Source organism: Alligator mississippiensis, chromosome 5 (assembly GCF_030867095.1).
Source record: "Alligator mississippiensis isolate rAllMis1 chromosome 5, rAllMis1, whole genome shotgun sequence".
Classification (NCBI taxonomy): domain Eukaryota; kingdom Metazoa; phylum Chordata; order Crocodylia; family Alligatoridae; genus Alligator; species Alligator mississippiensis.
The window spans coordinates 187026883-187043588 of record NC_081828.1 but is presented as its reverse complement, the minus strand read 5'-3'; the positions used below and the strand labels follow the sequence as shown (position 1 = coordinate 187043588).

General features: G+C 41.6%; 1 long non-coding RNA gene across 1 annotated transcript in view; it reads left to right on the top strand.

The window, feature by feature from the left end:
• LOC109285791 (uncharacterized) overlaps positions 1-15151 on the top strand; it is a 167043-nt gene extending 151892 nt beyond the window's left edge. Inside the window, exon 4 of the long non-coding RNA XR_009462684.1 lies at positions 14649-15151. This is a non-coding gene — a long non-coding RNA (uncharacterized LOC109285791). The remainder of the gene's footprint in view (positions 1-14648) is intronic.
• The last annotated feature ends 1555 nt before the right edge of the window (positions 15152-16706 follow it).

Here is a 16706-nt window from a genome sequence, read left to right as displayed (position 1 = left end):
GCCCAGCTCCTCCCAGATCTGCAGCTGGGGAAGCTAGACGCAGTATAAAAATCTGCCCTGGGAAGCAGCTCAGGGCTACAGCCCCTCAGGAGCTTCAGAGGCCCAGTCACTTGGTACCTGGGGACACTAGCCCCTTGTGCAGTTGGACTGCTAAAGCAGCCCTAACCTAAAGTCATCCCTGTACCCTCTACCCACTGCAGCAGTCTGGCAGTGGGGGTTGCTGCCTGGCTGTGACCTGCTGCCACCTGCAACAGCATCCACCCCCTTGGACCTGTGGGCCCATGGCATAACACCTGCCAGACCCTGACAGGGACAGCCCAGCCGCCTGGTGCCTCCACTCTGCCATCTGGCTAGCTACTGCCCAGACGTGCTCATTGCAGTGGCCTGCTTTGAACTGTGAAGGTGTGTCCTCTTGGCCCCAAATGGCCAGGTCAGCCACCTTGTCTGCCCTCCAGCTCTGCCCGAGTATTGCCGGTTCTCTGACTGGGTATCGCCACTTGCCTCACTAGCAGAGATCCTGGTGTTTCCTGTTTAAAAATGACAAATTCTCTCATTAAAAATGCCCCAAATCCATGTTCTTCTTCGATTAAAATGAAACACCACTATATATAGAGAGATCAGTTGGGCAATGTTTTATTGATACATTTACAATTTTAAAGCAATATGGAAGCCTACCAGTGCCTCCAGCATCATCATAAACAAATTCTAAGCATCTATACACTTTGGCATTTGCTTTTGGTTTTTTTATACTAGAAAACTCAGAGACGCCCCTTCCCCCTTCACTCACCAGGATGGGGGACACTGAGCAGCACTGATAGTCTGTCCTGCCTCCATGGAGCCAGCCTGGCCCAAGAGCATGTCAGGTACTTGGAGGCAGGACCCAGCTTGGCCTGAGGCTGCATGGCTCTTGTGTGCAGTGCCAGGGGTTCAGGTGACAGCAACAGTGGCCGGGTCCTGCCCAAAGGTGCACATCCCCCTGGGCTGGGCCGCGCACAGTCTGTGCTATGTGGCACAGGCAGTGCCAAGTTCCAGGCAGCCAGGGCTGCGCTGCACCATGCGGGACTCTGCCAGTAACAGGCCCTGAGAGCCCTGACAACTGCTGCTGCTGTGAGGGGGGAGGGCTGTGGGCCGTGTGGAGGATAGGCAGTGGACCTACCCCTTCCGAGCATTCCCCCTCACTGCCCCCCCCACACCTACACAATCCCCAATCACCCCCACACTCCCCCCACCCCCACGTTCCTACATACCAGGGACAGTGCCCAGGTCTAAGACACTGCTGCAGCCTTGCCCCACTCCTTTTTGCCCCAGCATGCTGAGGCAGCATGCTGGAGCAGCAGGGGAATGGGGTAGGCATAGAGACACTCTGGCCAGGTGCCAGAGCATCATTTTGGACGACCTAGCCTCTGGTTGCCTCAAGGCACACTGCGCCACTTTTTTTCAGTGTTTTTTTTTTTTTATACCAGGATTTCCCGGTGTCAGAATTAGAGCGTGCAGCATGGGGAATATCTTTTCATTCCCCGTGTGCCTCTTGCGGCATCTCAAGCTGTTTTGAGATGCCTCAACAGTCTACTAGTCTGGACTAGCTCACTAGTCTGGACACACCCTAGCATTTCTCATCTGAAACTAACTTTCTCAAGGGAAAAACTGGTATAGTAGAACAATAATACATAAAAGGAAGTATAAATATTAGCACAGACAGTGCTTAACTGCTCTATATTACTAACACACTAGGGAGAACATAAGGTAGAATTTCCAAAAGTTGACATCCGTTTGAAATGTAATGACTCTATGGTGGAAGAAGGGAAATAACTGATTTTTGCCTTATGACAAACCCAAGGGAATGAATCCCTGTTATATTATACAATCACTGCATACTTCCAATGTTGCCTATTATATTCCTGCATGAAATAATGAAGTGCTATTTGCCTAAGTTCAGCTATCAGACCACTCAATGACTGATGAGTTGCAAATTCTCTTTTACAAAACTCAGTGTCCTTATTAACCCCCTACTGCTCTAGGTACTTCCTTTATGCTTTTGAGACTACTCTTTCCATTATTTTCTGGAAGGATGAGTGCACACGTGCAGTTCATAGATTAATTCTTAACGGAACGTTGTGAAGACTGGTTTGTCAAAAATGCAACCTCCGCTTTCTATTATGATAACAAGCATATGAATGTAAGTAACATGAATATAAGCAACACTGTACTCTGTGTCTCCCCTTTTCCTATTTGAGAATAGAACAATAGACTGTACAAGAAACTGGTATTAATGGACACTCATATGTTTGCCTATTATTAAAATGAGGAAAAATTATCTAGACCAATGATTCACAACCTTTTTAGACTTGAGGCATCCCTCCCTAACTTTTCAAAATTTGGTGGCATCCCAGGTGAAACCATTGCTCTAAAATCTAAGCTACTTTACCATGGAAAATACAGAAAAATTTTAAATGAAAGTTTTTTGAAGAAAAAAAATCCATCTTGCCATTTTTAAATAATTATAACTATGACTATAATTATCTAACTGCTTATTGGAGTTGTGTTATAACACAGAATTGATCTAAACTTAGTGCTCATCAAACATCTACTTCATCCTATTTGGTATTTACTTCCACTACATCTGGTGAACAATAATTTCATTTTGTGAAAACTGCTAAGGGTTTTGACATGCTTTATCCCACATTGGAACAACAACAATAAAATGGACTCATACCTATTTTATCTACAGGCTGCTGCACGCACCAGCACAGCCAGGTGGAACTGCCCTGCGCATCTCTATTTCTAGGAGGGCCATGCAGAGCCAGGCCAAGAGAAATACTACTGGGAATTCTACAGTTATGAGATGCAAATTTGCCAGATACAGATTAAAGACCCAATGCTACTGATAATGGTAGAACCCAGATATCCCTAGATGTGATAACTGGCAAATTTTTTATCAAATAGTCACAGAGCCAACAAATGGCGATGCTGCTTTACCCTGGGTTTGGGTAATTCATGGGGGCATTACAAAAGAGGTGGTCAAAGTAACTTCAGATGAAGTAGTCACAAGATTATTCTATTTAATTTACATGGAAAAAATATTCTTAATAAGATTTCAAAAGAACAAATAAAAAAAAAACTAAGGAAACCACTTAATCAAAGCTGTCTCTTTCGGGGTGCAAATCGGGGTGACCGCCCCGGGCCCTGTGCTTTGGGGGGCCCTGCAAACAGTGCCGTACAGGCCCTGCGGACAGTACCATTGGCACGTGGCGAGGGTGCCACCACTCCGCACCATCAGCTTTGTGCTCCGGCTGCTCGCCACCCCCCTCCATCCCCCCCAGGCCACGCACAGACTGATATGCTCCAGGCCCCATACACCCCTAGGGTCTGTTCTGTGCTTAGTAAGGTCAGCTGAACTGAGGAATTCAGGAGCTTGACTGTGGAGGATAAACTGAGAACTGCCAAAATTAGGAGCTGAATTAGGAGATGACAAACAGCAAAAGTTTTTCAGCCACATAAATATAAGGACATAACATGCAAAGATGATGTAGGACTATTCTGCCATGAAGATAGAGGAGAGATTAAAGATATTCTCAGTGGCCGCATCCACACAAGACGCTGACTGTGCAGTCGTTACTTTGCAGTCATTTAGTACTTATATAAACAAGTACTAAATGACTGTGCGGTAACCAGAGTTACTGTGCAGTAATGTTGTTGAATGGCTTTTTTGTGACGCTGACTGTACAGTAGCCCGAGACTGCTGCATAATAGTGTCACATCATGCTTTCTGCCATGCGACACTCCTGCACAGTCAGCGTCTTGTGTAGATGCAGTCAATAAATCCTAAAAGCTAAATGTGTATTTTACCTCTGGTTTCAATAAAGATGAAAATGAGAGCAAAGACAAGGGGAATAAGAGGAATGAGGGCACTGGAATAAAATTATTTTACCTACAGTGGAAGAAAAACTCAAAGTGCTTATTGGGACCAGATGATCTCCCTCCCAGAAACCTGAAATAACTAGCACATGAAATTACTGTTCTAGTAGCAAGTATTTGTAACTAGTTTATCAAATCAGGGGTGCCCTGTGACTGGAGCACAGTAACAGTAGTGCTTATTTTTAAGAGGGGAGAAAAAAGTATCCTGGCAACTACAGACCTCTCAGACTGACCTCAATAGTATGCAATAATTTAGAACAGCTTTTGAAGGAAAGGATAATATAAGACATGGCATAATATAAGAAAATGGGATGAAATGCAACCTGAGTTCACTAAAGGTAGATCAGGTCAAACTTACTGGATAATTTTCTTTGACAACATAGCCTATTTTCTAGATAAGGGAAATGTAGTACATCTCATTGATCTGGACTTCAGCTAAGATTTTGAAAACTGTTTTGAGAACTCCAAATGGTGCCAGTTGGACAACTGTTAATTAAGCTGGAGAAGTTGTGGATTAGGAGAGACGTAATAAAGATGAATAAAGAGCTGGTTAAAGGAGAGACAGCAATGATGTTCCAAGGAATGATATTAGGCTGGAGGTAAGTTACTGGTGGAGTTTTTCAGTCCCAAGACTGGTCTTGTTTGTTAATATTTTAATAAATGACTTTGGCACAAATATTAGCAGTGTCCTGACTTGCTGATAACAAATTTAGAATCACTGTCACTACACAGGAGGATCAAGAACTGGGTGTAACAGGGGTGAAATTCAGTTGCACAAAATGCAACTGAGTAAGGTTGGAAATAAGGTTCCCAAGCATTACAGTAACTAAGTGCTAGAACACTCTTCAGATCAAAGCAGGGGGGCCAACAAGCTGATTTAAGTTACGCATTGACAAGTTTATGAAGTGCATTATATCATATAGTACCTGCAATAGCAGGCAACTGCACTCAGTGACCCAGGAGATACTTTCCAGTTCTGCATTCTTACAAGTATGCCACAACTACAATCAAAAGCAAAACATTGGTCTGCTCTAGACCAGTGGTTCTCAACTTTTTCAGTCAGGACAACCCTCCCTAATTTTTTTGAGAGTGGCAGTACCCCTAGTTGAGGACCACTGGTGTGCTCAACTTACCTCTGTGATTCTCAGTTGGGTGCCTCTGCTACCAGGTAAAACTGTGCCATACAGCTGGAGGGTTGGGGGGGAGGGGGGGGTTGGGGAGGGAGGGGCGGAGAAGAAAACAGGAAGGGCTGCAGTACAAGCCAGCCATTCTGTCTGCTTTAGAGAGCCCTAATGCAAGGGCAGCACACAAATGCCATAGTCCTGCATGAAGAGTACTTCTACCTTGCTGTTGCAGCCATAGAAACAATATCTGTAGCAGCACTGCTGAGAGGATCTTGTAGCACCCTGGCTGATAACCACTGATCTAGATTCTTTGTACAAAGATGTGGTACAGGCAACCCCCACTTAACGCTGCTTTGCTTAGCGCTATTTCACTATAATGCTCATTTTAAATTGATTCCTGATTTCACTTAGCGCTCAGCGAGTTTTGTTATAACGCCATCTTGGGTCATTAAAAACAATTGTGGTCACCATCTTGGGTCATCAAATACTTTCAGTTTCGCTTAATGCTTGTGTCACTTAATGCTCAGTTTTTCAGGAGCAAATTAAGAGCGCTAAGTGGAGGTTGCCTGTACTTCAGTTGGTTGAAAAAATGCATGTTTGATCTGTTTTGCAGGTCTGCAAAGTGACTTTCTATTAAAGATTGTTTCAAATGTTAAAATATTGCAATTATTTAAAACTGCAAATAGTTGCAGGACTTTTTGTTTTTGTGGGTCATCAGAGAGGATAACAGAAAAATAACAAAGTTAACCTGTCACTACAACTAGGAAGCTTTAAGTCATTTAAAGTGTTTTCTCCATTTTTTAATACAGAAGAAGCCCAGAAGGTACTCCTTTTAACACAGAAGTTTTCACCAGAGAAACCTCTAAATAAAAAATAACATTTTTTTCTTTTTTGCCATATGCTAATATACATAAAATATGTATCCCCTTTTGCAGAATCATTGGAAAATGGTTAATTTTAGCTCAGAAGTATTATTTAAATCTTTTGTAATTATTTTAATTCTGTCTGATAAGTTTGACTACATCTTCCACATTATGCTTTGCCATTGTATTTCCCAGCAGAATGCCAACTGACAAGTAACGCACATACTTATAAGTTCTTAATTTAAAAGATGGTGACTCATGTACACACTTGAATACTTATCTTTGTGCTATTGTGCCATATCTTTTACTAGACCAATTATACAGTTGGATGAGATGTTAGGTATGATTTTGGGGCACAAAATATGTGAGGACGTGAGGGAGGGCATTTTGTGCCTGAAAGTTTGTCTCTCCCAACTATGTAGGTGATCCAATAAAAGATATTACCAAATAAATCCTGCTTTTCATGTATTCCCTGGACCATCATGACTACAACAATGCTACTATTATTTTTGTGCCAGTACTTACTTCTAGACTCTGGACTCTTGCCCCACCGAGCGAACCAATACTAAGCATGTAACAAAAGAAGATTAATTTAGATTTTCAACATAGTTTAGAATTCAATGATGCCCTGGATGGATTCCCTTGTTGACAAAAATAACCCTACTTGTTGAAATGATCATTTTATTACTGTTTGAGCAGTGAAAGATATAATAGTCAATATTAGCAAAAAATTTGAAACATGTCTTTCTTTGTCCAGCTTGATATGAAGTCATACGCAAACAATGAACTACTTTATATTGAAGATTTCAATATAAGGATTGAATTGAGGATTTTTTAAAATAAAGAATGTACAATAAAGTATTCAATAACTATGTTAGCCTTCTCCAGTTTAATAGTAATTTTCTTCTATGTATGAATTAAGTTACTTATGCTCCCGTTGTCATGTTTTTAAAGGGGTATCAGTCAAACAAGAGGCCAGCCAATATAAAAGTAGACACAAATAGGAGGAAGATACTATTTTCCTTGCAGGAAGATGGACACAAAATCAGGCTCAATAAAATATTTTACAATTCTAAAGCATTTTAAATAGTCTTCCTGTAACATATTACATACAAAAAATACAATTTGGTATGCTGTGGCATTGGCTTAAATGCAGGAAAGCACTTAAAACATGTTCTTACTTCCAGCCCAGTAGAGATAATCTCTTAGGCATCTGCATAACTAATTATTATATATACAGAGGTTCTTATGTCACCATCATAACCTTCTAATACTGGAGTGTTGAGTGAACTTTTTATCCTCTTGCAGAAGAACTGTAGCACAGCATGATGTTTTGTTTTGTCAGGGCTTTTGTTGTTGTGTTGGTGTTGATTTTTGTGCTTCAGTCATTTACTTAAGAGTAAATTCTTTCCAGAATCAAACCATTCTTTTGGATAATATCCACAAGGGCACATGAGACTGTCACCAAAACTATGTGTAGCCACACATACACATGCACTTACCTGCACATGCATGATGCACATGCTTCAACAGTCTAATACACCAGAATAGTTTAAATAATAACAGAGGCCATGTTAAAAGTGGTCTTGGGCTTTATACTTGGTTTTACATTTGATGCTGTAAATATAATCTTACTGCACTGTCTCTAACCTCTGCTTAGAAGCCTGAAGGACACACAGTTTGTTTATACATTTGTGTAGCTAGTGGAAAGTAGTCATGACTTTTGAAAGCAAGCTATGCTGAATTTCAGTCTCTCTGCTGCTCTCTAGTGAGCAACTTCAGAATGAAATGCTCTTGTACCAGTCTCACTTATTTTAGTTTTTAAAGTCTCTATTTTTAATTGACTTCAGTATAAAATATGGACATTTGTTTGCTATTGCTTTTTCTGAATTTATTCTTCCATACTGTGGAACACTTAGACTAGAAAAATCATTAGAAAATCACAGTGGAACAATCTTAATCTACCACAAAAAAAGTCTAGATTGGCCCTGAGGTCTTTTTCCTTTCTGACTTCTATGATTTTTTTTGCCAGTGATCTTTTCATACCAAAGTGATTTTTTAAAATCTAACCTGAGACATACATTTTAAATGAGCGTATCAAAGGAATATTTCTCATCATGAGGTGATTATTTGTGTTCCTTCCTCAAATGGTTGTGCTGCCAGGCAAAAAGAGAATGGAAGTGAGAGCAACTTTTCAGTATTACTTACAGATACTTTGAACAGTTCAGTATCTACAGTCAGAGACAGCAAATTATATTTTATATTAATGACTCAGAGAAATAAGATTCAAGGCATATTGTGAAGGTTACCATATTATAACCATTTTCTATTTCTCTGCTCAACTTTTAGCTTTCTCTCTGCATCTTTCTGAGGATTAAGCAGATGGTAAACAGCAGCTAATGCCAGTGTAACTCTCCATCTGGCTAATAGATGCATTTTTGCATAGGCTCATTAGAATCCTTGTTCCATCCCAAATCCTGCATAACAGAGTTTCATCTCCATCTATACAATCTTCAACACATAGTTAATAAATGCAAAATACATATACTAAGTTAAAGTTCATGTGGAACATAATAATCTTTTAGCTAACCAAAACATCAGAAGTGGCAGTGGGCCCAAACCTTCTCAGGAACAACAGCATTTGCTGTTTGCTTCATTATTTTCCCTGTTCACACATTCATTGCTTCTTAATTATCTGTGATTTAGCATTTCACACAGGCTATATATGAGACAATAAGTAAAAGGACAAATCGCTGTAAGGATTTATAAATGTATAAGCTTATTTTAGAAATAGCTTGATTTGCTATGGTAGAGAGGGTTACTTTGAGATTCCCAAAACCAAGAAAAAGAGAAATCAGAACCATTTTTTTCTTTCCATTCATTGGAGAGTTAGTAGAATTCCATCTTTGTCCTCTTTGACTAATTCTAACAATATCAAACAGTAGCAGTCAGAAAATGTATAACCTGATAATTTAAAAATAGATGGATATTACTGAGAACCAATGCAATCTCCAGGGGTAGAATGTGAGGTGGCAACAATGATAAGCAAAACAGCATCTGATTATATGAAGAAATGTAAGCAGTATGTTGAAGACAAGACTTGGTAACCAAGCAAGGGCCAAGAATGCAGTCGTGTCACATACTGTCATTACCTCAGTAAAGGAATGTCCTCGCACCATGAACTTGCTAGTGCGGGGGTAGAGAACCTGCAGATCAGGCTGGGGAAAGGGATTGAAGTGGCATTTGTGGAAAGTATGGGCTAATTTGTGGTGCCCTTAGCAAACACATAGGATCCTATTTAGCAGTTTGTGAATAATCAAACTATCAAATTGTAAACAGGAAGCACTCAAGTCTCCTATCAGAACTCTCTAATGTGTTTAAGATGATTACAACAGTGCGTTCATCTGATTTTGAACGCCCGCTCATGTGCTGCCTTGGTCCGGGTGGTAGAGGGTGTATGCTTTCTAGCGTCGTGGGTTCCCCTAGGTGGACTTCAGTTGTCCCTCTGGCCTTCTCCAAACTCACCTACCATGGCTTTGAATGTTATATCAGTGTGGCGTTCTGCCTTGAAGTTCCTCTCAGGGATGCCCACTCCACTTGTGGGATGTTCGTGGGACTCCACCTCCCCTACACCCCAACCTTACACCAACCTCTAGTGGGGCGCCAGATCTTGACATGACTGTCTCTCCAGTGTAGATGTTCCTCATGCCCTATCATATCCCTCTTTATCCTTGGGGGGAGGATAATTAGCTGGCCTGGGCTCTAAGCCTGCGATCCCCTTGAGCCAGTCGGCTCTCTTCTCGGGGTCTGAGGGTGCCCCTGTCGAGCAGGGATAAAGGAAACATTGCTTAGCATAAGTGTAACAATCGTTTTGTAATTTTATAGATTAAGTATAAGGGAAATAGTGTGTGTACAAGGCCTGTGGTATGTCTGAAAAGAAGTAATGAAAGAAGAAACAGTATGTGTGGAAATGCATATAATGAGACAGTCTGTCTTGCACCTCAGACTAGAAGTATAGAAATAGCCTTTTGTGATATAACAGCCAAAGGTTACAGCAATGTCCAGCAGTTAAGGACTGCAAAATATAAGTTCAGGTTTTGTTTTAATGGCTAAAGAAATTGCTGACAACAGATGGAAGAAATTGCAGACCACAAAGTCGAAGAGTCTGTCAATCATAACATCATAACAATCATAATAATCGTAACTGAAGAGGAGGATCATTTCATCATCAAGGGGATGTGACACAGCAAAACCAATAGATTTGTATGGGGAACAATCACTATAAAGATGGACAAGAACAAAAAACCTTTGTGTCTGTCCTGCAAAGAAAAAGAAGAAGCATCGTAACGCATCAGACAAAGACCTGGCTTCACCCTCATGGTTAACTTGGCTGGCCACCAAGCTAACCTGAGCATCTTAAGGACTCATAAAATCTTGCTATGTGCAGGACTGTCTGTCTGTCTCCTTTCATACGTATGTGAAAAAATGGGTATGTATGTGTGAGTGTATGAAATAGGAAACACCACCTTCTGTTGTTCTTTCTTTTGTTTGTCTTACGTTTTCAATAAATGCAGTGTTTTTTGCCTTATTCCCTGATAAGATTCCCACGTGTCTTTAATTCACACTGTATGCCCTGTGCATACAACACAGGGAGACAGCTGGGAGCAGCAACTGGCAGGGGTCAAGTAAGGGGGGGACAAGGGACAGGCCATCTACCTCCCTACCACTGTTTTCTCTGCCACTATTTCCTTCTCCCCACCCCTCCCACCCCTCTGCTGTTTTCCCCACCACAGTGGGGAAGGGGGGAAATTTATGATGACCCTCTGATAATTAGATTCTATACATGGAAAACGATAACAAATTTATAATTCTCCAGATATAAAATCTGATTGCTGAGAGGTAGTCTTAAATTCAAAGCTGTCTTGGATTCAGGTAAATACAGTAACTCATGAGGCATATCTAGCTCTATCATCTAGCTCATTTCAAAATTTTTCCACAGAGGCAAAGCTTGGAAAAAAATATTTCAGGTCAATCAAACACTTTGTTTTTTATAACAATAACATATTTTGTTCTAATCTATTTATTTTTATACTATAAAGAAAAAATTATCAAGATGAAAAAATGCAATTTCCTGTTGTAAAATGGCAAAATGTAACATTTTAATCTCAGTCACACCAAAATTGTTTTCCCTCAGTAGAAAATTTCATTGAAATCAATGTGTGCCCGTGGGAGGCATCACTTCTGATAAAATAGTATCTTCCAGTGAAAAAAAATATTGGGTAAAAAAAAATTAGCTAGCTCTATTCCATATTGATCAGCTTAAAAACTAAGTTCATTAACTTGGATGAAAAATACTGATCCACCATACTTTTAAAGCCATAACATGGCAAATTTCAAAGAGTAAAATAGTGGTATACTATTTATTATGTAGTTCTATCACCACTTTTGGCACTTTGTTTCCTCCTTCAACAACTCTCTATATAAAGCAAACATGAAAGCATATTGCAATCCACTCTTATTCCATTCCATTCATTCATTCATTCATTCAAGGTGGGCAAAACTGCCTGTGACATCTGGAATCATTATGCTCACCCATTTTCAGAGGAAAGTCTGGCAAGTCTTTTCCACTAATTCTTTAAAAACATCCATGACCCATTATTATTTATCTCCGTTGGAGGTTTTGGAATATGTTTCTAGAACATATAAAGCCAAATGGAGAACTACTACTGCAGGACAAATGGCTAAAAACAACACCCACCAATTTACAGCCTCCAACATTAACAACCCACTAGGATTTGTGAACAGTCTTTAGGGAGCTAATACTGGGAATGTTCATCCAAAGGATATGTGACAGACTCACTGAAGACCTTGTACTTTAGCTCAACAAATCCTACCTGTGAAAATGTAAATCTTTACTCGGTTAAGATCTCAAAATCATCCGTAATTCAGCTGGAACTCAGGTTCCATGGACCCTTCTTTACAAAAAGTTCTGCATTGTGCTGTGTTATTAATCCAGCACATTATCAACAGTCAATATTTTGGAGCGTTAATTCCTGTTGTTCAGCAATACACTTCTGTACATGGCCCTCTACAAAACTTTTAGCACTGGACACTTCCAAGTATAGTGTTATCTATTTTCCAGATATCAGCTGGTAGCACATATGCAGTTATACCAGGATCCCAGATCACGAGCATCCTATTCCTTGTATTATTACTCGGAAGCATTACAAGGAATTAAAGTATTCCAAGAGCATATTTTGTTGTGTAACAAGCTATAGTATTTCAGTACATAAAGCGAATACTCCTAGTTACAATTTTTTTCATTATATTTACTGGAGAACAGTAATAATTTTCTCAGACTAGCTCTGTGACATTTCCAAAGATAAAATACAACTTTCACCATGAATGTGCTCAAATGCACTCAGCATAATTTTAAAGTGTCCTACTTGTGGAATAAGTAGCTTCAGTATAGTTTTCCTCAAAATACTGCAAGGAAGAAAAAAGGTACAGAATAAATGTATAAAGTTTACACTGTAGGAGAGGAAATTTCTGCATTGTGCAACAGGTTGGATGTTAATGAAGCACAAAAAACCCCACCAAAATGCCATATATTTCTGGCCATGGTTTGCCAGCTATGTTATGCAGTGTTCCAGTGCCTTTAGTTAAGACCAGGGTTGTCCAACTGTTTTGACACCCTGGCCAGATCTGGACCTCAGGGCTCCTTGAAGGCTAGATCCAGACCCACTTTCTGCATGTACATTAGCAAAAAAAGGAAGGTCAGGAAAAGTGTGGGTCCCCTAGTAATAGATGATGAGGAAAAGGCTGAAGTACTCAATGCCTTTTTTACCTTGGTCTTCACAGGCAGCACAGCTTAGGGAGGAGATCAGCAGCCCTCAGAGGTGAAAGAACATGTTAGGGACTAGCTAGAAAAACTGGCATATGGGTGTGGTGGCCAGAACCAGAGGGGTTACTATCATGAGCAATAAATATATGCTTTTACACACATCCAGGCAATTGTTTAGCAGTTAAGATTAGCTAATGCAAAGCTTGCAAGTTTGCAACCTGCAACTGGAATTTGTCTGTCACAATTTAACCAAAGTATTGAATCTAATTGTTTGCACTGATCATGGACCCCCAAAATAAACAAACTATAAGATTACCTGATCTAACAGGTGTTTTAAAGGCCAAGCCATAACAAGATCTGACCACCTAATATAATTAGCACATTCCAAGGAATCCAGGAATAAAAAACTAAGGGGTTGAGCTTGGGCAGGTAATGCTAATTTCACACCTCAAAGTAATGTGGTATAATTTACTTATTGGGTGAACCTGAGTTTGGGTGGTAACCTTTCATGATAATTTCTAACACCTTTTGATCCCATAGGGTAACAGCTATAGGGCAAGACTGTGAGTGGCTCTAAAGCCAACAGATTAGCATAAGATAAGGCATAAAGGAATGTGCATGTCAAGTGACTAGTTAGAAAGACAGGACAGAAGGACCATTGCTGTACCAAGCCTGGACTCTGGACTCCCAGTGTGAGTGAGGACTGGATCCCAACCAAGGGACCTTCCCGGTGACCCCTCGGATGCCAGCTGGGCACTGATTGATTGGGGACGCCTGACTTTGCTGGAACAACTTGGTGTGCACCTGGCATAGAGGGGCTGCTGATAAGTTGCCAACCCCATGTGGGAACTCTTTGTCATTCTGTCTATCTGTTGTTATCATTCACTATTAGCTCTTTATTAGTGTACTATCTGTTTGTCACATTAACCTTTCTGTTAACTGTTGTATGCTAAGCTATAAGTAAATTTGCCTTTACTTCACTCCCCACTTGCCTCCTTGATCCCGAACCCAGCAGTCTAATGGCTAATACACTCACAGCGCCTAGCCGGCCTGTGACACATGGGGCCAGATGCAATGCATCCAAGGGTACTCGGGAAGCTGGCTGATGTGATTGCAGAGCTGCTGGCCATTATTTTTGAAAACTTATGGGGATCAGGGAAGCTCCCAGATGATTAGAAAAGGGCAAAGATAGTGCCCATCTTTAAGAAGGGGAAGAATAAGGATCCAGAGAACCACAGACCAGGCAGCCTTACCTCAGTCCCTGGAAAAATCATGGGGCAGGTCCTCAAAATTTCCATTGCTAAGCACCTGGAGGAGAAGAAGGTGAGTAGAAACAGTCAATATGGAGTCATCAAGGGCAAATCATGCTTGACCAACCTGATTGCCTTCTATGATGAGATAACTGGCTCTGTATATGCGGAGAAAGCAGTGGACATAATATACCTTGACTTTAGCAAGGCTTTGGTTACCATCTCCCTGTGACGGCCAGAACGAAATAAATTAATAAGCAATAAATATGTGCTTTTTAGAGGCATTTGGAATTTTTGTCTAATATAAAGCTTGTATTTTTGTAACCCGCAAATGTAACTTGTGTTTGTGGAACTGACCAGGCCTCAAAGACAAAGCTATAGCTGTAAAATTAGCTGACCTAATAGTTTTTTCTTGATCAGAATTTAGCCTTGATAATGATAAAAACTAGATTCAACTGCCTAGCCTACCCAGTACATTCCAGGAAAATACATCTCAAAAAAGCATAGCCAGAGAGTTCTAAAGGGGTTGGATTTAGGCAGAGTAATGTTAATTCCAAACCTGAAGATTCTGCGTTGTAATTTGCTTATTAAATAAACCCAAGTTTGGGTAGTGAGCTTTTATAATAATTTTTAACACCTTTTAATCCCATAGGGTAACAGCTATAAAACAAGATTGTGAATGGCTCTGAGGCCAGCAGATTAGCATAAGACTAGGTATAAAAAGCGCATGCGTCAGGTGACCAACAGGAAGGAGGGAACAGGATGGAAATTGCTGTTCTAAGCCCGGACTCCAGACTCCCGGTGAGAGTGAGGATTGGATCCAGATGAAGGGATCTGCCCCGGTAATCCTTCGGACAGCGTCGATTGGGGACGCCTGACTTCACTGGAATCACCTGGCGTGCACCTGGCATTGAGGGACTATCGATAAGTTGCCAACCAATGTCTGTCTATCTGTTGTTTTAAACAGCCCAGGGGCTGATACCTTCGCAGTGCCTAGCTGGCCTGCGACAGATTGATCTATTTATCTGTTGTTATTATCTATTATTATTTACTATTACCTATTTAATACTGCATTATCTGCTTATTGCATTTATTTTTCTGTTAACTGTCGTGTGTGTGTAAGTTATAATAAATTTGCCATTGCATTACTCCCAACTCTGCCTCCTTGATTGTGAACCAAACAGCCTAGTGGCTAAATTGATATACTCACAGTGCCCAGCTGGCCTGTGACAATCTCCCACAGCATTTTTGCAACCAAGATGAAGAAGTATGAGTTGGATGAATGGACTGTAAAGTGGATAGAAAGCTGGCTGGATTGTCAGGATCAACAGGTAGTAATCAATGGCTCAATGTCTAGTTGGCAGCCTCTATCAAGTGAAGTGCCCCAGGGGTCAGTCCTGGGGCTGGTTTTGTTCAGTATCTTCATTAACGATCTGGAAGATGGGATGGAGTGCACCCTCAACAAGTTTGCAGATGACACCAAGCTGGGAGCTGTAGTATATACACTGGAGGGCAGGGCTAGGATTTAGAGTGACCTAGACAAATTGGAGGATTTGGCCAAAAGAAATATTATGAGGTTCAGCAAGGACAAGTGCAAAGTCCTGCACTTAGGACTGAAGAATCTCATGCACCACCACAGCCAGGGGACAGACTGGCTAAGCAGCAGCTCTGCAGAAAAGGATCCCAGGGTTACATTGGACATGTTACCTGGCTACACCCAAGGGTGTGCCCTATTCTCAATCGGATGGGATGGGTAGGCAGGAGGGGGCGCTGTGAGAGGGATGCCAGAATTTTGAGCATCTCCCTCTTTCCTCTATAGAGTTAGCGCAAGCCCAAAGTTCTTAACTATATACAATTTATTGAGTTATAATATACATAAACATAAAACTAAATATCATATCTATATATTTACACAGTGAACATTAACTAATAACCAAGGTCAAACCCTAAATAACACTATTTACCCATCACAATAAAACAGCTTCAGCAGCATCAACACAATACAACATCACAATACAACATTTCAATTACAAAAGATAAGGCATAAACATGAACTATCTTGATATAATCTATTCCTTAAAATAGTCCGAGACCCATGGCAAGAGATGGTCCTCCTTCCAATGGGGTCCTTTGTGGGGAGGGGGGGAGAGGCAGGAAGCACCAGGGGCCCCTCCCCTTAGGGCCTTGACTAGGTAGGGGGCTGCTCCCTCAGCCCCTTCTCTGGGGTTGCCCGCCCCAAATGTCTTTCCCCTGTGGGACTCAAGGGCCCATTAATTCATGCTGCCTCAGGTGGCGGTGGTCAGGGCACAGCTCAATGGGGTCTCCTCTGCTGGAGCGCCTCTCTAGACCTCTCCCATGCTGCTGGGCTCCTCCCCACCCTGAGCCCTGCTCCGGGCACCAAGGGCTCAGCTCCTCTCAGCTGCTGCACCATCACACTGCTGCTGGCTTCTGGGTGCTGGGCCTCACAGTGTAGCACTACTATTTCCCTGTGCCCTGGCTTTGGCTCTGAGGGCTCTTTATGCACAGACCGGGCCCTTCAGGCTCTGTCCATCCGTCCTCACACTGGGTGGCTAACCCAAGCAGCCTCTGCTGCTCCCTGGCTCCCAATGCTCGGGCCCGTGCACTGCTCTGAACACCACAGGACCTGGCCACTTGCCGGGAGATGGGGCCTGAGCCACCTCACTGCAGCCCCCAAGGCCCTTGCCCCATG